Source organism: Armigeres subalbatus, chromosome 2, assembly GCF_024139115.2.
Source record: "Armigeres subalbatus isolate Guangzhou_Male chromosome 2, GZ_Asu_2, whole genome shotgun sequence".
NCBI lineage: Eukaryota > Metazoa > Arthropoda > Insecta > Diptera > Culicidae > Armigeres > Armigeres subalbatus.
The window spans coordinates 294221665-294244321 of record NC_085140.1 but is presented as its reverse complement, the minus strand read 5'-3'; the positions used below and the strand labels follow the sequence as shown (position 1 = coordinate 294244321).

The following is a 22657-nucleotide window of genomic DNA, read 5'->3' as shown; positions in this document are numbered from 1 at the left end:
TCATTATTCGAATTAAATTAAAATTAAATTTAAAAGTAATAGTTGAATAATTTCCTAATAACGCTGCTCACACAACTAGATTACTTTGGGCAGACATTGATTTGTTTTTGACAGATGTCTTATCGGTCTTAATTGTGTCTTTGGTGTTTTGGTATGAAATTATTTCAGAATTTCATTACCAATTTTAGATAATGTAATTTGGAAGCACGGAATTTTTTTTAATTTCTCATCAACTCCATTTGAAAATACCTCAACTTCTTGCATTTCAATTAGAAGTTCGTCAAAAATTAAGTCAGTAGTTCCTTCGAGAATATTTTCTGGAATCCTATAGAAAAGTCCACCCGATATTATTCCAAGAATTCATTCAAAAGCTTCTACAGTGATTCAAACAAGGAATTTCTTCAAAAATTTGGCCAGAAATTTGTTCAACAACTCTGGCAGATTTTTTTGAATTCCTCCAAGAAATCCATTGAAAAATGGACTCCTGGGGTGGGTGGGAGTTTGGTTGAGAATTCTATGTGAGATTTGAAAGAAGCTCAGAGGAAATTTCTGGAACATAGTAAAGTAATTTATGAAGAGTTATTGGAAGAATTTCTGGAGGAACTCCAGGAAGAATTTCATGAGAAATTCCTGGAGAAAAACTAGCAGACATCCTACGTTTGCTGGGTCAACTTGTTAGTAATAAAATATAAATAATCCTCAGGTTTGTTTTTGAAGGAAGTCGCGGAGAAGTTTCGTAATTACTTCTTTGGAAATTCTAGACTCCACATACATTGTTAAAGAGAGTATGGGAGAATTGCTCCAGGAGCTTCTGAAAATTTTAATGCATTAACCTCCGAAGTAATTATCTGAAAGACTTACGGCCGAACTCTCTGAGGAACTTACGTAGGAATTCCTGGAGAAAAATTCCAAATAAATATTAGAAGAAACTTTATGAAGAATTCCTGGAAGAATTTTAATAGAACTTTTGCAGGAATTCAGGGAATTGTTAAAGAGAGTATGGGAGAATTGCTCCAGGAGCTTCTGAAAATTTTAATGCAGGAACCTCCGAAGTAATTATCTGAAAGACTTACGGCCGAACTCTCTGAGGAACTTACGTAGGAATTCCTGGAGAAAATTTCCAAATAAATATTAGAAGAAACTTTATGAAGAATTCCTGGAATAATTTTGATAGAACTTTTGCAGGAATTCAGGGAATAACTTTTTGAGTAACTTTCCAAGGCATTCTTGAATAAACTTCCCAAAGAATTCCTGGAGAAACTTCCCAACTGGTTTTTGATGAAGCCTTCGGAAGAAATTCTGAATAAAACCCGGAAGAATTCCTGGAGCAATTCCAGAGAAATAATAGAGGAAATTTTTGAAGGAACTAAAAGAGGAATCTCTGAAGGAACTTCCGAAAAAAATTGCGGAGGAACTTCAGGATGAATTTTTGAAGAAACTTTTGGAGGAAATCCTGGAGAAACTTCCGGAAGAATTTTTGAAGGAACTTCTGGAGGAATTCCTGGAGGACCTTGCAAAGAAATTCTTTAAGAAACTTTCTTAGGAATTTCTGTAGAAATTTATTAAAAGTTTTATAGGAATTCCTGGAGAAGCTTCCCGATGAATTCCTGGAGGAACTTCCCATCTAACTCCTGGTGGAATTTTCTCAGGAATTCATGAAGGAACTTTCGAAGAAAATCGTAAAGGAACTTTCGGAGGAACTCCTGAAGAAACATTCGGAGTAATTCCTGGAGGAACTTCTGGAGAAATTCCTGAAAAACTTCTGTAAGAACTTCAAGAGGAATCTTCGGAGGAACCTCTGGAATTACTTTCGGAAGAATTGCTGGAGTAACTTTCAAAGGAATTCCTGGAGGAAATTCCGGATAAATTGATGGAAGAACTTCCGGAGGAATTTCTTGAGCTTTCGGAGGAATTTCTGGAGGAACTTCCGGAGGAATTTTTGAATGAACTTCTGAAGGAACTTCCGGAGTCATTCCTGGAGGAATTTTTGGATTTCCGGAGGAACTGTCAGAGGAATTCCTGGAGGTTCTTCAAGAGGATCTCCAGGAGGAACTCCTGAAGGATCTTTCGGAGGAACTTCCGGAGGAATTTCTGAAGGATCTTCTGGAGGAACTTCCGGAGAAACTTGCGTAGGAACTGCTGGAAGAACTACCGGATGAATTACTTGAGGAACTCCTGGAGGTTCTTCCGGAGGATCTCCTGGAAGAACTTCTTTAGGAATTCCTGAAGGATCTTCCGGAGGAACTTCTGGTGGAATTTCCGGAGGAAACTCCTAAGAATTTTTGACGTTTGAAATCAGTTCACGCCGACACACGCCGCCGCCGCCAATCACCAACGGCGTGATGCCGCCACCCCACCGCCGCTGGCTGAAAATGATCTATCACTCCGCCGCCTATAAATTTTCATTCGGTGCACAGGTCTACTGAAAATCTTCCAAAAATGAACCCTTTAAATCCTCTAGGAGTTCGTTCTGAAATTTCCCCAGAAAGCCTCTATAGAAATCCTTCAAGAGTCCAAAATGGAAAGAAAATTTTCACATGAAATTTACCATGAGCTCCTCTCGAAAATCCTCCAGAAGTTTCCCCTGGAAATCCTTCGGTTTTGAATAGAATTCCTCCAGAAACTACAGAAATGCCTCCGAATATTCCCCGGAAGTTCATACATGGATTCCCTCGGAAGTTTCTTCAGCAATTTCTCAGAAGTAACTGCTGAAGAAACTTCTGAAGGGATTTCCGGAGGAGTTACTGAAGGTATTTCCAAAGCATTTTCTGACGTAACCTCCGGGGAAATTTCTGAAGAAATTTCCGCTGGTATTCCTGAAGCAACTTTAGGGTGAATCGTTGGAGGATCTTCCTGAAGTATTGCTCTAAGAATTTTCGAAAGAACTTCTGGAAGAAAACCAGAGGAATTCCTGGTGGAACTCCCGAAGGAATTCCTGGGGAGAATTTCCGGGGGAATTCTCGGAGGACCTTCCGGATGATCTCCTGGCTGAACTTCTGAAAGAATTCCTGGAAGATCCTGTGTCTTAAACGATAAGTGAGTTAAGTAAATACCAAAACAACCACCAGAAAAGAAGAAGCTAACCATGAGTGTCCAAAACGTAAAAAAATGAGTCATTCGAACATGAGTTCCTCCTTTCAAAACAACATCTACAGTGACTTACCTGACAAGTTCAAGTATGAGAGAGTAGATAATCGAAAGATAATTGGAAATCAACAGATTGAAAGCCGTTCGCTAGCCGATAAAGAGATCATTCATTACAATTACGGTCGTAAAATCTGTTTCAATAATAATACTTTCAACAATCTTACTCTATTCTGTAACGTGAATCCCCCAATGATCTAAGTGAAGAGTTGAAGAACCATGGTGTAAACCCACTGGAAGTGAAAGTATTCTCTGTGAAAAAGAACAGTGTAGAGTACAGTGCGTCATTGGAACAGTTAAAAATCTTGCTGCCTGATCAAGGTCGTTGCCATTTATTTCCCGCGAGCAGGACAAAGATACGACTGGCAGTGTTTCCAAAATGATCCACGAACTCTCACAGCACGAGGCTTTCCAACATTTGTGATTGGAGACCTCAATGCACGTAGTCGCCTGTGGATCTGCAGAAAAGGAAACAAGGCAGGAGCTAAACTTTGTCAGTTTGCAACTGCAGAGAACTTCTTTCACGCCCCTGAACCCCCAATATTTTATTCCACCGACCGAGAATATCCATCGACCCTGGACATTGTCCTTTCCGCCACCTTGGTAGACACCAACAGGCATCGACGAGGACCTGTCAGTAGTATTCACCTTAGTATTCACCAATCACTACTAATGATTGTAGGAGGACACGAAGTGGAATGATCCACGGAAGTTAACTACTTCGGTAAATCTAGACCGGAAACTGAAGTTCAGCTTGCACGTCCGGAAAATTCCTCTAGTCGTTCCTATTGGAATGGTACCAGATATTCGTGCTCGATTTCCTAGAGAGTTTGTCTTTAATTACTTTCAGGAGCACCTACTAATGTTCTTCAGAAATACTCCGATGGAAACCTCCAAAGAATTCTACCAGAAATAGATGAATATGAATATCAGAAATTTTAAATTTCTTCAAAGGTTCATTTTGAAGCTACAACATTTTTAGACAATTTCACTTTTATATTTTGGTTATTCGTTTTAATATCAATCAATAAGTTCCACCAGAAATTATAACAGATGTTTCTTTTTCTGAGCGATTATTCTGAAAGCACTTAACAAGTATCTTTAGAAAGCAGATATTTTTTTCTTTCGGAAACATTTTTTATGCCCAAGTACACTTTCGGACAAAAGTTGATGCGCTTCTCAGTTTAGTCCGAAAAAATCAATCAAGGTAATATTCCCACAAACATTTCGTTAGTCCATAAACAAGAACACAGGGGGATGTCATCCGTGCATCTAGGCTCCATTGGAACTTTATTGATTTTAGTATTATTTATCACAGTCCTAAAAATAAAGCAATGCACTGACCACTGACCAACACCGGGTCCAGAAAAAATCAAACAAAACTATCTTTGCTTTACTGCCTTCGTTGCACATAGGCCTCTCATTCCTTACGTCACGCAAAACGGTTTCGCAATATGCTATTTTATCTACCGAGCCAAAAATAAAGAAGGATACCTTTTGAGCAACCGGATCAGGACCACAGCAGACAGAGGCCACCGTTCTTTGCAGACACCCTAAGGCTGATGACATACTGGGAGCGAAGAGAAGCGAAGCGATGAGGTTGGAGATAAGCAAAGAGAAGTGAAGCGGCGACCAAAGCGAGCCATGACATACTGAAAGCGTTTTTCAGAGTGTTGATCTCGCAACAAATACAAGTGTAAAAACATGGATTTCCTCAGATATAGAATATTTTGCTTCTCCAAGCACATTTAGCACAAAGAGTGTTATGTGTTGGGGAGATTTATAGAATGTCGCAGTTGAAAAGCGATTTTATGATGTGAGCGATAGATTATCACCACATACAAACAGACGTAGGGCGTAGCTATGATAAAACTTTTTGGGCCATGTTTTATTCCTATTTTACGTTTAATCCTATGAAAGATCCATTAATTACGTAACGGGAAATTTCCCCTCCCCCCTACGTCACACTTTTTGTATGAAACATCTGAAAATTTTATATGGATCGTCGACAACACCCCTCCCCCTTCAAGCGTTACGTAATTTATGGATGTTCCTCTTACAACATTTCTATACACTGAAGTTGATTTGTACTCGGGAGATACGTACATCATGAAAACAACTTAAACAAAAATCGTTTTGTCTCGGCAACCTTTTTGAAAAACGGCGTAAACAAACGCAAATCCCAAAAATTCGCAGAAAAAAGGGAAACCATTCCCCACCAATGGCCGGCAAAAAATTGGGACAACAATTTCCTTATCTATTGGATTGTTTCCGAAGTTCTAATATGCGGACATAAGCAAAAAATGCGCAAACCCGTTTTTTGTTGAAGTTCACTCAAAATTTCGATCTGCTGATCGAACCTGTCTCGTAAAATGGCTTATACGTGCTTTTTGTTTCAAAGTGTTTCTAAATGTATGGACTTGCACCAGAATATTCCCAATTTTAATGAGTACCGCTACTATAAAATACATCATGTACATGTAGCTAAAACCATACATATTTTTATGTTTTCATTAACCAAAATAACAAAATAAACAATGTTGCTTTCCTCTCCCGCAATACTTTTCACCCACAGCCATTTTACACAACTGCGAACGAGGGTAAACTCAAATCAACAAACATACAGAAGTGATCCTTTGCGATCTCTCGCGCGGCAAAGCACTCTACGAACTGCTTCACCTCTTTGGCTACCGCTTCTCGCCTCTTCTCATCGCTTCCACTATGACAGGTATAAGCGATTTCCATACATCGCTCATTGAAGTAGCTTTCACGCGGACGCTTCGCTTCCCTCTCAACTCTTCTAATCGCTTCTCTTCTCTCCCAGTATGGCATCAGCCTAAGTGTACGAGTGAAGGAAAATAGGAACAAATCGAAACCCAAGAGAAAGGTGTGATCCTGCGCCGGTACCTTTATATGTGTAGTGTGCAAAATCAAGAAAATCGCAGACAAAAACATCCGAATTGCGAACGGCCCAGCAGGAACCACGCGGTTTCGTTCGGTGGTCGTCATTGTCGCCGATAAATCGTGCCTTGCCGGTTATGCCCGTTGTCGTTGCACAGCCAGCCAATCCCCCCGGCTTTATTTGGTGCTGATTCTATACGTTTGATGACGATGATTTTGGGGTTTCTAATTTTAATCACGTTTCCTCCAATGGTTCAAAAAACTGATCGTGTTTCCTTTTTGGCTTTCATGTTCGGTTCGGTTCGGGCCGGTTGGTTTGCCGTTCGACGCTGGATGGGTTGGCGGAAAAAGACAATACTACACTTCTGAGAAATCTAATTAGGGCAAACTCAATCTCGGTCGAGTGAGCATTATATGAGCAGCTACTACCGATGTCGCCCGGGGGAGTGATGTTTGGATTTTGGGTTCGACGGCAACGGAAGAGGCATTATGATCCCTAGCGTGGTATTTTTAGTTAAATATGTTTAATTGTTTGATAGAAACTCTCAAAGGTTAAATTAAATAGAAGAGAATTTTTGTATTAGAAATTACCTATTTTTTTAAATTGAAAATTGATCTATCAAAAAATTATAAATTTCGTAAATAATTTTAAAACATTCGACAAAAATAACAAATGTCGTTAACATACCTATTTAAAATAATTATCTAACATTTCGCCGGTTCCTTTGTAAAAAGAAATTAAAAAAAGAGTTTTTGGTATCTCAGTCTTTGAAATATTTAAATATTTTTATTTAAATCTAAAAATGTCACTGAACATTACAAAATTTGTTGAACTTTCAAAAAAGTTTGTATAAAAATTTAATTTAATTAAAATTTAAGTATTGTACAACAAATATTACGCTGGTTTTGAACTTTTGATAATAGGAGTAGAAAAACGTGTGGTGAATTTGAAATTCACCACATGGCTTGGTTGTATAATCACCTTAATCGAAAAAATATTTGATAGGCGTAGTAGCGGACACCTTCCTACATAACTGTTACCAAAAAACTAAAAATATTTCTAATAGTACCTCAGATATAAACAAAATCTAAAATTTTGACAGAAATAATAAAACGTTTCAAATAAATCTGTTGTTGAGCTCAGTAATCTAGTGGCTACAGCTTCAGCCTCAGGCAAAATTCATGGGTTTCAATCCCAGGCTCGTCTGATTTCTAATCATTTCTTCTGTTATAACAAAATCTCCCATGGCAGCTATGAGGTCGTTCTCTGCATCTTGCTTAAGTAGTTGTCCAACTAACCATCCTTCCTCTTCCTTGGTATTCGCAATAACGTGTATAACAATAACTTGGTATTCGCAATAACATTTAATGTCTATAAACGTAAAACTATGTCAAAAACGTAAAAAAATCGTCATTTATTCAAAAATTGGTCTTTGTGGGTAATTTAAAAGTTTTCGTTAAATGAAAAAAAAACATCCATCAACAATTGCCTCAAAATTTTTAGGCGAAAAATCAAAAAAAATCTACAGAAATTCCAAAATTCATTGAAGATAAATTCTATTACAAAAATTAAAAACTATTCAAATTTTATTTTAAGAGATTCATGAACTCCTCCCTCCCCAAGAACCTTGGAGGTTTCATCCAAGAACCTTGGAGGTTTCATTTCAAGTGGCTCGGAACCCTTCTTTCAAGAGGTTCGGAAGCCTCCTTTCAAGAGGTCCGAAAGCAACCTTTCAAGAGGTTAGGAAGCTTTCTTTCAAGAGGCCCGCAAGTCTCCTTTCAAAACGCCCGGAAGCCTCCTTTCAAGAGGCCCGAAAGCCTCCTTTCAAGAGGCCCGAAAGCCTCCTTTCAAGAGGCCCGAAAGCCTCCTTTCAAGAGGCCCGAAAGCCTCCTTTCAAGAGGCCCGAAAGCCTCCTTTCAAGAGGCCCGGAAGCCTCCTTTCAAAAGGCCCGGAAGCCTCCTTTCAAAAGGCCCGGAAGCCTGCTTTCAAGAGGCCCGGAAGCCTCTTTTCAAGAGACCCGGAAGCCTTCTTTCAAGAGGCCCGGAAGCATCCTTTTAAGAGGCCCGGAAGCCTCCTTTCAAGAGGCCCGGAAGCCTCCTTTCAAGAGGCCCGGAAGCCTCCTTTCAAGTGGCCCGGAAGCCTCCTTTCAAGAGGCCCGGAAGCCTCTTTTCAAGAGGTCCGGAAACCTCCTTTTAAAAGGTCCGGAAACCTCCTTTTAAAAGGCCCGGAAGCCTCCTTTTCAAGAGGCCCAGAAGCCTCCTTTTCAAGAGGCCCAGGAGCCTCCTTTTCAAGAGGCCCAGGAGCCTCCTTTTCAAGAGGCCCAGGAGCCTCCTTTTCAAGAGGCCCAGAAGCCTCCTTTCAAGAGGCCCGGAAGCTTTCTTTCAAGAGGCCCGGAAGCTTTCTTTCAAGAGGCCCGAAAGTCTCTTTCAAGAGGCCCGGAAGCATCCTTTCAAGAGGCCCGGAAGCATCCTTTCAAGAGCCCCGGAAGCCTCCTTTCAAGAGGCCCGAAAGCCTCCTTTCAAGAGGCCCGAAAGCCTCCTTTCAAGAGACCCGGAAGCCTCCTTTCAAAAGGCCCGGAAGCCTCCTTTCAAAAGGCCCGGAAGCCTGCTTTCAAGAGGCCCGGAAGCCTCCTTTCAAGAGACCCGGAAGCCTTCTTTCAAGAGGCCCGGAAGCATCCTTTTAAGAGGCCCGGAAGCCTCCTTTCAAGAGGCCCGGAAGCCTCCTTTCAAGAGGCCCGGAAGCCTCCTTTCAAGAGGCCCGGAAGCCTCCTTTCAAGAGGCCCGGAAGCCTCCTTTCAAGAGGCCCGGAAGCCTCCTTTCAAGAGGCCCGGAAGCCTCCTTTCAAGAGGCCCGGAAGCCTCCTTTCAAGAGCGCCGGAAGCCTCCTTTCAAGAGGCCCGGAAGCCTCCTTTCAAGAGGCCCGGAAGCCTCCTTTCAAGAGGCCCGGAAGCCTCCTTTCAAGAGGCCCGGAAGCCTCCTTTCAAGTGGCCCGGAAGCCTCCTTTCAAGAGGCCCGGAAGCCTCCTTTCAAGAGGTCCGGAAGCCTTACCGTGAAAAAAAATAAATCAATCAACAAATTTTCAAGATATTGCAAATAAATGTAAAATAAAAAATTTCCTCAAAATGTTAAAAATTTCACTGCAAATTTTTGATATTTTGACACCCCCAATAGGAAATAGAATAATCAGAGTCGATAAAACTGATCAAAATCTACTTATTCTATGCGTTTACGCGTAGAAATTTCTCAAATTTGAAGTCTTTGAACAGGTAGATTGGGGTTAAGGAGAAAAAAAACTGAAATTTACAAAAAAATGTTCAAAAAAATATTTTAAAATATTTTCAAACTTTATTTAAAATTCGTATTTAAAAATAAATAAAAAAGGTTTTTTTTGGATAATTTAGAAATAAATAAAAACCATTGATGATTTCCAACATTTCGTTGATAATTTCCAAAATGTTTACAAAATTTCTAACTTTTTTTAAGTGTATCAAACTTTAAAAGTTATAAACTCACTCTATCTGCTAAAAAACACTAAAGGTATTCAAAAAATCATATCAAACATTGAAAAAAAAACTTGATTTAATCAAGCAAGTTGGTCTAAAAATTGTTCCAATATACCATAAATAAAATAATCTTTGAACAGATTTTCGAAACGTTGTATTATCAGAAAAATATATTAGCTCTTTTAGTGGAATGTATTCAACCGTCTAAGACGAATTAAGCTTAATTCTTCTTAGATCGTTGTATTATGTTGTGTTATAAACAACGAATAAAAATGTCAAAAAGTTCATTTAAATTTTCTAAAATTCGTCAAAAGAATTAAAAAAAGCATATAAAAACAATTAAAACTTTATTCATATTTTCATTTTTAGATATCCTTCTTCTTTTCTTTTCTCCAATGACCAAATATCTAAAATTTGGAAAAATTTAAATTTTGTTGGGAATAAAAAACGTAATAATTTTCGCCGCACAAATTAATATTGTTGAAGTATTCAAATAAGTGTGTCTAAAAATTTTATGAAAATTTTTTTATTATGATTTTCATTTATCGAAAAAAACTGTTGCTGAAAATGTGACAACAAATGATTCAAAAAAATTGAACAGTTTTGATGTTTTGAACATTTTTGATGAAATTTTTGGAAATCTCTATTTAAAAAATGGCTCTTGATAACATTTTCAAAATTCAATTTTGGATGAAGTTTTGAATTTTTGACATTTTTGATTATTTTTTTAGAATTGTTCGACAATGTTAATATTTCCCAACATTGTTATATGTATTGATAAGAACTCTAAAAGTAAGGTACTTACTTGATACTTTATACTTGATGGGCTACAGATCTCTCTCGATGAACCTACGCCGAATGGAGTATCTATCCTTCGCAACTGGACTCGATCCCGGGCCAATCGCTTCCAGTCGCCCTTAACGTTGAGCGCCCTCAGGTTCTCTTCAACTGTAAAAAGCCATCATCGTGTACCTGGCCTTCGACGAAGCCTACGGCCTTTTCCGGGTTCTCTACTGAATATCTTCTCTAGTAAGATAAAAAACTTAAAAATTTATATATTTTTTTTGCTTCGAAAAGAAATTAAAATCGTCAGAATCGCAGATGTGTAAATATTTCTTTCAAATTATCATTCGTATTGTCGAGCTTGTACGTTTTATGTAATTTTTGTTTGCGATTCTTTAAATTTTCTTTAAATTTCTTTAAATTACTGCTCCATCGTTTTATTCTTTTTCGAACCTCGTCAATAATAATATCAATACCTTCATTCTCTAAAATTTGCTTCCGGTTAAATCTACTTAGCTTATGTCTTATGTAGTCACAGTCGCTGGGTTTTTGATACTCATGAACGTACAAAGAGTATTGGAGGGGCAGCAGGGAATATGTCCAAGGGCTTGACGACCCCTCCCCATGGCCACTGCGAGTTAGGGGGCCTGCCTAGGATGTGGTGGGGTTTGACAGTGGGCTCTGTTGAACCTCTGCAAAAAGCTGCATGTGTCTATATAGACAGGCCCTATCAAACCCAGTCAACACATGAAAGTATATGTTGTCGTGTAGGCTGTTGAAGTGGAGGCGATATAGGTGCTTCTCCATACAACATGTATGTATATCGTGTATCAATATCGTCTCCAATTTAGCATCTTGTATTGCACTATGTACGACTTTATATTGACTGAAAAGCGATCGTGTGCCGCTCAAAGCGCACAAGCCCAACACGAGTGCCAACCGGCACATCAGGATTAATACCAGTGAGATCCTGATTACGGTATACTGGTCACGACAAGCGACAAAAACACGCGCGAAAGTAATGCAAAATAAACGACATGTAAAATAAACGTAAATTAACAAAATATGTCTGGCTGAACATTCTTATTTAACGTTAAATAGAGATAACATAATTAGCTTTCCGATTACTATCAATTTGGTTGAACAGCCGTGATTATTACTTTTTTTCAATTTAAATCCCGTTTCTTTTTTACTTTCCTTGCGTTGAAGAAATGATGCCGCGGGTGCCTCATCCGAAATTCAAATGAACAATCGCTCATTTTGAGCGATTAATTGTTTATTCTCGCGAAGGATAAACAATTGAACAAATCAAGGAAATGCTAATACTGTAGTATAGAAGTTGCATAGTCACATCACTTTCCATGGTGAATCCCGATCTATGTTACTGATTACCCCAGCCAACTAACACAACTTCCTTCCCGTGATAATTGTGGAGATGCAGAGGTATTCTCGGTCTCTAGTAGCAACAATAAACACACACTAACATTCCCTCCCTTCCCCAACTGACTGTAAGGACTTGGCCGGCGCCGTTATTGATCAACATTTGAGAGCTGCTGAAACGTGCACTTCGAGAATAGATGGTAAACCCCAACCACTGTTCACTTGGATCGTAGTGCAATTTGCACCAGTTCTGATCAATCACGGAGTAGCAACCATTGATATGTACAGTCAGTCTAAGCTAAGCTAAGCTAAGCTCATGAACGTACAAAGAGTATTGGATTGCCGTGTCGAATGTTTCGTTTTTCCATAAAGGATTCCATTGAGGCTCTTTGACAGAATGCTGTTGAAATATAAATACACATCATTCAATTGTTTTGTTTTCAATTAAAAACATTCATTTCGTTTCCCCACGGAAACAAATCGAACCTTAATACATACGCAGAACAGGTTTCTGTTACTTCAATCATAATGCTAGCTCAAAATCCTTTAACTCTTAAAAGTCTCGCACCCAAACCTGCTAAAGCCATATCGTTCGGTTTTCACAACGAATGCCATCGACCGATCCGATACTGAAACGAGAAGAATGCGACACAGCGTTCAACCGCACCCATCGCTGCTTCTGCTGATGCTGCGCTGCAGTTGTCCTGCACCCCCACCTTATCGTCCTTTTCGATTGTCAATTGTCTCTCCGATGATGTCGCCACTGTCTGTCCCAATCCCAAACCCCATCCACAAACCACCGAACCGTACATTCGATTGCTTGCTTGCTCTCTGCACACCATGCTCATCCTTTCGGACAGTATCTACATCACTAGTGCACGGTGAACCTGCTCGTCGTAGTCGTATACGCTTCCTTCTCGTTTGCTGCTCTTCTCAAGCCCAACAACCTCATATCTCGGGAACTGCAAGCATAATCATCCTCGTATCCTGATCCCCTTGCCCCGCCATCCCGCCTGATCCTCACATGATTCCGTCTTCCATCATCATCCACATGTTTTACGCAAAGTTCAGCACTTGAAATTTTCCAGCTGTACCTAAACCAGCTCCTGTTGGAATGGGGCCACGGCCCACGATGATGAGACCGCCGTACATACATACGACGCCGAACAAGGGAGTATGTGAGTAGGAGACGTAGAAGGCACAACTTGCAACAGTGTGGGTCGGTGTATTTTCCTATTATCCTTTCCTCGGCCACGTCCTCGGCTTCTCCGTCTGGATGCATGAGACTGTGTGTGGTACGGCGGGCTATCGTCATTTGGTTTCTTGTTGATACTCATTTCCCGTACCCACTCCTGAATGGTGCTGCGGCCCGTTTTCGCTGGTGCGTTTGCTACACCACCGTCAGCCCCTCGTTGTGTGTATATGTATATATGTGGTGGCACTTTGGCTCTCGGTCGTGCTCAAACAGTTTGAATGGGATGTTTAAATTTCCCACTCGCTCTCGCCTAAGTGGCATCATAGTAGGCATGAATGGTTTAGCTGCCACACACATCGTTCCGTTTTGTACGATTCACAACTGGTTGGCTGTATTTGTGTATGTGCGCAAGGGTTGTGGCTGACGGAGAAACACATTTTCCAGGTTCAGTCAGCCTGGTAGATGGAACGCTGTTGTGAAACAGATTTGACATTTTTATCGTTGATGGTTTCGCTGATAAGCGAGTGCGAGTAGATGTTTTGCAACATTTGATATCGCACCTGGTATGGGGCACACGGAATTTACTTTTACGGAGTGTCGCTCAAGGTTATGGAGAATTTTTTTATAGGTACAAATCTCAGTATTCAAATGTTTGTTCGCAGTGTTTCATTGCCAAATAATTCCAAGAATTTTACCACCAGTGCTGTTGTCTGCTGCGTTGTACCTTCTATGGTGGCAAACCCAAATTTATTTTTATAAAAGCAAGCTCCTGTTGGGATTTCATCATTCAAATCCAACTCCCTTCCTACAATGAGCACTTGTGTACCATCACCATCACCACCCATCCTTCACGGAAACTACACGACATTGTAATCAGATGTTTACTACCATATGTTTGGTGTAATTGTTCGCCCAAGTTGTTTGCTACGGGCTGCCAGCCAGGCAAAGGCAGGTCCCTAAACAACGCACAAATACACTCTCCGGTCACGCTCTCCTGTCACGAGACCCAGCAAGCACAGCAGGCTACGCAGTACCGCACTGAAAGGCCTAATGGGATTGAAAGCTTTTGGTTACATCGAAGTTTCGGGGTATTTGATATGGGAATTTTCGATGTCTCAACACATATCGTATACGGAATACAGAAAAACTATGCCACTGAATATTTTTGGCAAGTTTTCTTCATTAAAATAGAATACATACCATCGAAGGATATAGGGAAATGACTGTTTCGTTAGACTTTATTAGGATTCGGTTACTTTTTGGATTGACTTCTTCTGAATAATTTTACGGATTTCCTTGAAACATTCCCAAGAATTTTTGTCACGAAATTAAGGTGATTTCTCCTGTAAGTCATTTCGAAATTATAATTTAATCTTTAATTTAATTATTTTGAGTAACTTAATTAAACTCAGGTTCTTAATTTCAAAAATTCTTTGATGTTGGATTTTGGGACTCCGAAACTCCCAATAAGAAACCCTTGAATTACGCACACCCTCAATCGAGCACCAAGTCAGCAGCGGCTGTAAAAATATTATCAAAAATTTAGTTTTCTTCCCGGCTTGCTGTGACGCAGTTTCATTCCAGTAGGAACAGCTGGATTTTGTTTTCGTCGTATAACCCCAGACCCTAAAACCTGAACCAGAACCAGAACCCAACAACAGGAGAACACCCCCTTCCCCGTCGTCGTCAGTTGTCGGTGTTCCTCATTTTCGCTTTCGTTACACGCCTCCCCTTCGTTCGGCTGCTCCGCCGCGCCACGGGACGGTTTATCCACCACCACCGCACCGCAACCTTCGTCAGCAGCCCGCAAACAGAAACAACATTGACATTGGGTTGATTTGAACCCGGCTGATGCGGCACAAAACACGACGAAACGAAAGCGGTCGAGGCAAGGCAGCCGAATGTTTTTGTGTGTTTAGTTTTCATTTTGTTTTTCTCCCTTCGATGCGCCATCAACGCTTGGCTTCTCTGACGATGATAATGACGCTTCGATCCTGCCTGGCCTTGCGTAGCAGTATTAAAAACCCACGTCCAATTGGATTGTAATTGTTGCAGCATGGAAAGGAACGAACCTCGAATCAGCTGTTCGGCAACAAAGTCACTTGATGGCTTCAGCAGCACACGGAGTGGCTATCATCTGTTTGCGTCGCAGTACATACCGATCGTAATAGTTGGCCGCATAGTTTGATGCGTAATTTAGAGACAACCATATTTTAGGGTTCGGTTGAATGTTACTTTCGTGTGATGGATATGGGTGGCGGAGTTGTGAAGTTTCTAAGTAAAGCCGAATTACTGTTCCGGGAATGAGTCATACACGTGTGTTCGTATTTTTGGCATGTCGAATAATCAGCTGTTTACGCGAAATATATTTGGTTCGATTCAAAGAATCGTGACAGTCATGCAGTGGTAAAATAATTCAACCGAAAACAAATAATCTATTCTATTCTATCTATCTATATGCATAAATATAAACAAAGTTGGCATTAGTGCGACCATGCATCACTCATGAATGGACAGCCCAATTTTTGCTAATTTGAATTCGTTTCCTTCTTCTATTTACGAGGAAAAATGTTATGATGAAACTGGAATACTTTGAAAATCAAAAGTCGGCATTTGAACGACCCCGCATCACTAAAAATTAGACAGCTCAATTTTGTCCCATGTTCATAGGAATCTCAGCACAAATTATGGAGATAATACGTGCGGAAATATTTTTAAGAACTGTGAGGTTGCTAAAGTTTACCGTTTTGGCTCAAATTCCTAACATTTTTTTTTATGGATCCTGTACACCTCCGGTGGTGCAAACGTCCGGCTTGAAAGATCTCCATCCTGAGCGTTGCCCGGCTATCGCTTTAACCTGTTGCCAGGTTAGATTTCGGTCGACTTCTTTTATTTCTTTATTGAGGCTTCGCCGCCATGAGCCTCTGGGTCTGCCTCTGCTGCGATGTCCCGCTGGGTTCCAGCCTAATGCTTGTTTACAGATTTCGTTTCCGCCCCTACGTAGAGTGTGGCCGACCCAGCCCCACTTCCGATCGCGAATTCCGGTTGCTATCGGCCTCTGGTGACAACGACGATGGAGCTCGTTGTTTGAGATCCAGTTGTGAGGCCACCAGGCCCGAATTATATACCGCAGGCATCTGTTAATGAACACCTGCAGCCGTTGAGTGTTCTCCACTGATACACACCATGTTTCGCTAGCGTATAACAGCACAGATTTCACGTTAGAGTTGAAAATTCGTATTTTGGTGCGTTCACTTATCTGCCTGTTTTTCCAGATATTTCTTAAACTCGCAAAGGCAGCCCTTGCTTTCTTGATCCGCGCGCCTATGTCGATCTTACCGCCGGTACCGCCGTCTGACGCCATTTGGCTACCAAGATATTGGAAGCTTTCAACATTCTCCACTGGTTGCTCGGCTACTGTGAAACTGGAAGGACTCACCGTGTTTACATCCAACGATTTGGTTTTGTTGACGTTGATGACTAAACCTGCCGAGGAGGAGCGCTCGGCAAGGTCGTTGAGCTTATCAGAGCGCCGTTGCGCGAGGAGTGCAACGTCATCAGCCAAATCGAAGTCGTTTAGGTGCTCCATGGTTATAGGCTGCCATAACAGCCCGCGGTTTGGTTCACGGTCAATCGCATCTACCAGAATCTCATCGATTACGATCAGGAACAGTAACGGTGATAGAATACATCCTTGCCTCACACCAGCTACGACCCGGATAGGGTCGGACAAGACCCCATTATGCAGCACTCTACACGAGAAGGCCTGGTACTGTGCTTCGATGAGGCCAATGATTTTCTCAGGAACCCCCTTGCGTCTTAGGGCGCCCCACATATTCTCGTAGTCAATGAATACCAAGTAAAGGGACTCTTGGAATTCGTTGACCTGCTCCAAAATGATACGGAGCGTGACAATATGGTCCACACAGGATCTTCCGGCACGGAATCCGGCCGCCGGAAAGTCGCATCGATCTTCTCCTGAATCCGGGCTGAATCCTGAATTTTGCACAGAACTTTGAGAACGGTACACAGCAACATAATGCCTCGCCAGTTATCGCATACAGTCAGGTCACCCTTTTTTGGCACCTTCACTAAGATACCTTGCATCCAGTCGACCGGGAAAATTGCGGTGTCCCAGATATTACGAAATAAACGATGCTGTAGTTGAGCGGATGTCAATATGTCATGGGGTCAGCTTTGAGCATCTCGGCTGATATGCGGTCGACCCCTGGGGCTTTATTCGATTTCATGCTTTGGATGGCTGTTTGAATCTCTAGCAGTGATGGAGCTTCGGTATTGACGCGTGTTATACGTCGGATCCTAGGCAGATCATGCCGAGGTGGTGATGGCCTGGCTGGCACTCGAAAAAGTTGTTCGAAGTGCTCGAACCAGCGTTTCAGCTGGTCAGTTGGGTCGGTCAATAACTGATCATTCGCGTCTTTCACAGTCATCGTTGCATTCAACTTGGCCCCGCTTAAGCGTCGTGAGATATCATAGAGGAGGCGAATGTCCCCGGTTGCGGCGGCTCTCTCTCCTTCGTCGGCCAGAGAGTCTGCCCACGCTCGCTTGTCCCGTCGACATGAGCGTTTTACTTCCTTCGTTGATGGGCTAAGACTTTGGCTTCTCTGGTTTTCGATCGCTCTATCGCGGCTTTGGCTTCTCTTCTCTCCTCTATCTTCCTCCAGGTCTCATCGGTGATCCATTGTTTTCTCTGGGTGCGTAGTTCGCCCAGATTGTTCTCGCTGGTTGCGATGAAGGCATTCTTGATGGCGGTCCATTGGTCTTCCACGATGCCACCTTCCGGAATATCTGCAGCACGCGTCTCCAGTTCTTCAACGAAGGACCGTTTCACCGTGGCTAATCCCTAACATGACTCATATTATGAACACTCGCGTTTCAGCGACCTCAAACTAATTTTTTTACCTGTTTTCCGCACTGAGGATCAATACTACAAACGAATTCAAGATCCTATGGAGAAGTCAAAACGGTACTTGGTATGGAATTTTCTACGATTTAGGCACTTGTATTAACTGTTAAATTATTTAGCAATAATTTATTTCACGTAGTTACAATGTTTGTGGTTACGATCAAAACTAGTCTGCCAGTCATCCCTGGTTGTTGTCTACTTTTGACAGGTTCATCTATACGACGACGTTTGATGCTGAAGGTAGTGGTAGATTACGGAGGCGCCGTACATCAAAAAGCATCTACCGTCTTGCGCGTCAACAACTGCATTATTTACATTAATAAAAATAACGATTAAAATTTTCAATTTATTTTGTGGTGGGAAAATCGGGTCGAAAACGTGATAAAATTGGGGTTAGACAAAATCGGGGAGTAACAAAATCGGGTCGATACTGTATTCATTTTTCTCTTCTATTTACGAAGAAACGAGAAAATGTGAAAATCAAAATCCAATTCATTCGATGAAGTTTCATAGGAATTTATCATCTGTGTATATAACACAAAGTTTAATTAATTAATAGAAAAAATGTTATGATAAAACTGTAAAAAAATAAAATTAAAAAAAATAATCTGAAGAACCAATTTGGTTTTTAGATAAATTGTGTACGCAAAAAAATAGAAGTTCTTCTGAGGGCCATATGAATATTGTCTTTGATTACATAGCTTCCTATTATTCAATTTTATGAGTCTCGAATAATACGTCCTTGGCCCCGTTCTGATTCACCTGTATTTTTTCCTAAGCTTTTATCCAGTGGCATCGCGTAACCTCACTTTTTACCTCTGCACTGACACCAGAACATAAAATATTCATCGTCATGAAGCAATTTCAATCCGAATTCAAAACATAGAAAGACATAGTCATGCGACTACTCCACCAACTCATCCATTCGACTGTCACTGAATGTGCTTACTATGTGCAGGAAAAAACATAATTAGCATTGTTTATATTGATGTTTACCGTTGAAAGTGTCTCGTGGATGAAAATCGGATTCAGTTCTATGTGATAAACTATTTTACTCATTTAAAACTTGTTCAGATTTCAGATAATTTATCAATTTGTAGAACGAACATAAATATTCAATGACTAATATTCAATCGAATATTGACAGTCCAGAGCCGACTATGAATGTGTCTGGAAGTGAGCTGACAAGTGAAGAGAAGTGGACGTCACCAAAAATTTTCGATTATTTTACACTCTGACTGACACAAAAAATGAAAATTTTGATATTTTTACAGCCCAAATGGAAAATAAAATTATCAGAGTCGTTTAAGCTAATCAAAATCAAGTTGTTCTATGCATTTCCGCACATAAATGCCTTCAATTTAAATCCAGTGCACAGGTAGATTTAGGTTAGGAAAACGCCGCTGCTTTTATCTCAAATCTGATCTGGAAGTAGCCCGCGTAAACAGGTGTGTAACATTATGAATCTCCTACGTGACAGATTTTGTACAGCGGTACGCCGATGCAAAAAATATCGGCGGCGTGATGCCAAAAACTGTCGGTAACTATGGTGTGACGCGGAAGGACACACCTTTAACAGTAGTCTAAAGAAACATATAGAAAAAAAAGAAACAGGAAGTTAAAGTAAGTGAAAAAATAAAAATTAAGAAATAAGGAACAGAAGGACAAAAATAAGAAATGGAAATTGTCGAAAGAAGAAAGAGAGGAGGCCCTGAGTGACATTCAGCTTGGAAAATGTTTTCCCTAAAAATCATTGTAGTATATCTGGCAACATAGCATTCAGCTAAACGATATTACGTCATTACCTTTTTTCTCGGAGCATGGGCCATTGACGGCTCTCAGCTCGAGATATTTTTAGTTGACCTTTCCCGTCAATTTTTTTTATTCTTTCAATTATTTAAGGTCAACTTTTCCAAAGAACCCATATTTTTTTACGCCTCTAAGTATTTTTAGAATTTAAAAAAAAATATACTTTTCTTTGGATTTTTACTGGTGATTCTTTTTATTAGCATTAGTATTGACCAATTCGCACAAATTCGTAAGTGGTACAAGCCAAGACTATTGCACGAGAGTAGCATTACTTTCATCCGTTACCTCAGATATTGATTTGGGACTAATCACTGCCTCTTAGATGGAAGCAATGTACTCTCCAATAGTCGAGATCTGTCCTGGCCACGTCCTTGCGAATGCTGAGGAAGGGGAAGGATGGTTAGTTGGACACCTACTTAAGAAAGATGCAGAGAACTCTACGACCTCTCATAGGTGCCACGGGAGGTTTTGGGATTGTGTGGAAGGTTATAACAGTAGGAATCGTTTTGGTAGAACGTGAAACACAGCGAGCCTGGAATTGAACCCACGACCTCCTGCTTATAAGGCAGAAGCGGTAGCCACTAGACTACCGAGCTCGTCTTTTTTACTGGTGATTCTTTTTATTGCCTATAAAATATTCAATTGTTGGAAAATTATTCTCAAAGGGAGAGGATCATTTGGCTGAAGGTAAATCGGTGGAAAGCCATTTTGTCGAAAGTCATTTGACGGAAAGCCATTTTGCCGAATGCGTTCCTTGGCCGAATATCCTGTTAAGCCGAAAGTCATCTAGCCGAATTCAATTTGGCCTAAACGGTTATTAGTTCGATAATGGAAAATGTCATTTGATCGAATGGGACATACAAGTCATTTTCAGGGCTGTTACAACAGAAGCGGATTTCGCAATTTTCACGGGTTTGGTCCTCCAGTCGTTAAAATCGCAATTCCTTCAAATGTTGTCGCAAAAATCGCGGATTTCTATTATCGCATATTTTTTTTAATTGTGATTTTCGAATTTTATGCAATTGATAGGATTGTGTTTAAAACTTCTTCGTTTCTAATATTTTTTACAAATGCAGCGAAAATCGAGGATTATTATTACGTTTTGGGGAACAACTCTTTCTTCTCCAAGGGTGTTATCCGGATGAGTCGCTGATTATTCTAACTACCCGAGTGCACAATTCAGTTCGACTGGGTTGCAGCAACTCATTTATGATAATTGCCCATTATAAATTGGATAACTATTTTCTCGGTTCAAAAAGTTGCTGTTATTCTGGACCAGGCTTGTAAAATGTCATCTGCATGTCATTTGACTAATTTGTTAATAACTTTTTTCAGAAGTAAAATTCACATCATAATTTTAGCTGTACTCATAACGGTTGAATAGGGCTATATTTTTGTTCAAGGGTACATTGGTCTAAATATAACATCTAAGGCTGGAAACTGAAAACTCTCCAAAATGTCACGTGTCATTTGACATAATGTCATTTGAATGACATTTTGCCTCCCACGCCCCAGATTACATATTTACAGCAATGTCTTGTTAGACAAAGTTGTAGGCACATTTAAGCGCTATAAGTTCGTCATACATCAATAATCAATAGCTAACTTCTGAAAAAAGTTCTAGAAAAATTATACAAACGAATGCAAATGACATTTTACAACACTGTTCTGGACACACACCGGTCTCGTATAACTTCGGTGACAGCTCGTACAATTTGCGGGGTCTGTGATGTTCACAACACTGCGGACACTTTATCTGTCGATGCCCCCCGTAATCTCAGGTTCATAGACAAACTTATGGGATACCTGCTAGCATAAGGGAACTCTATCTAACGATGCTGCCAGCATCGTCGCCCTCATCTGTTTCTCAAAAGATGGGTCCTATACAAACAAATGTAACCCAAATGGCCTTACATGCCTCCTGAGATCGATCTTGGGAGTAACTTCTCACAACCCGAGGCTTTTGAGCAAAATTATAAGTCTCCACCAGGCAGTCACCAGGCAGCCCGGAGATTTTAACCCGGGTTCTAAATAACTCTCAACATTACCCACAAGCAACTTGGGCACAAAAGGATATCTGGATTTCATCGTACTATGTTTCCTGGAATGGAATTACTGTAGAGTATGTGTTTCTAATTGTTCGAAGAAACTTCGGAAGATTTGAGGAAAGACGTCCAAAGCTAGCTCGTCCTCACCTAGATTCTCAAGCGCCGTGATCAACGGATAATATGATTCCGAAAGTGCTTCGAACAGCGTCACGATTAAGTCCGCTTCCGCCAATGCCGCGCCCGTTCGTTTGAGTTGCCGAATTAATTTTTCAAACGCCACCAAATGACTGTGCATCGAATCACATTGCTTCATTGACCTTATCCCGTACCATCTCCAAGCACTCATCACCCAGGAAACTGATCAACAGGGATTTCGCTTTTCGGCCCGTTTCATCGAATTTGACTTTCTCGACAGCCTCCGCCGAAGGATCTTCGTTTAATGTGTAGACCACTCCACTAGCGTCCAGGAACATCCATTCAAATCCTGATCTAATGTCATAGATCAGAGGTTCCCAATCTTTCGGATATGCGATCCACCTAGCAGAATCCCTTATTGCTTGCGACCCACCAGGTACCAGATGCATTGATTTTATGAAATCAGATAAAAATGAGTTCACCTTAGATTGGACAAATTATAATAAATTGCTTTATATCCCATCATTGTATTTGTCAAAAATTCGTCAATTTTTTGAATTGGATGTGGATTGGATTTGGATGGAATTTGAATTGAGTTTGGATTGAATTTAAAATTTGAATTGGATTAGGATTGGTTTTGGATTGGGTTCAGGGCTTACATTTGGATTGTATAGGACTTCTTTCTACGTGCCCAAATATCGTATAACAAAAAAAAGGCCGTTGACCTCGTCAGGTTTGTTGTTCTTTAATCATCCAATCATTAGTTAGATCCTAATTCAAAATATGGAACAGATTTGTGGAACAAAATAGTAACAAAATTATAAATTAAGAAT

General features: G+C 40.6%; 1 protein-coding gene across 11 annotated transcripts in view; it reads left to right on the top strand.

The window, feature by feature from the left end:
- Positions 1-22657, top strand: part of LOC134212425 (uncharacterized) — a 478371-nt gene that overhangs the window by 2800 nt on the left and 452914 nt on the right. The window lies entirely within an intron of this gene.